This window comes from Zootermopsis nevadensis, unplaced genomic scaffold (genome assembly GCF_977971745.1).
Source record: "Zootermopsis nevadensis isolate Lab colony 2312 unplaced genomic scaffold, Znev_1.0 Znev_ptg000024l, whole genome shotgun sequence".
Taxonomy (NCBI): Eukaryota; Metazoa; Arthropoda; class Insecta; order Blattodea; family Termopsidae; genus Zootermopsis; species Zootermopsis nevadensis.
In genome coordinates this window covers 5661887-5662356 of record NW_028259156.1, presented here as the reverse complement: position 1 = coordinate 5662356, position 470 = coordinate 5661887, and positions in this window count along the sequence as shown.

The following is a 470-nucleotide window of genomic DNA, read 5'->3' as shown; positions in this document are numbered from 1 at the left end:
GAAATTCAGAAGAACATGTCACGGTGATCATTTATCACAAAGAAACACTATTCAGAATATTGTCAGCGAGCTCAGAAAGGTATTTCATATCAGAATAGATGCAACATCCTCACGCGTTCTTTACAATGTGCACTTTCAACAATCGAATCCACCTTCTGTGACAGTTCCCAATTTGGCCACCAGATTGCAGCACCTGACTTTCTACCTAGGAGGATATTCAAAATAGGATTATGCGAGGTCGTGCATAATACCACAAACTCCATATCAAATTTCATCCTAGTCTGTCCATTGGTTCTCGAATTGAATGGACTGGAAAGACAGATGGACGAGAAGGTGCGACCAGCCCTTAATGCCTTCTCGCTATGATTTTGTGCAAAGAATGTATAACATGTTACAAAATGGAAGCCAGAAAGTCAGTGAGTTCAAAGGGACACACTTACTGCTTTTTGCATTGTACCTTCCGTATAAAC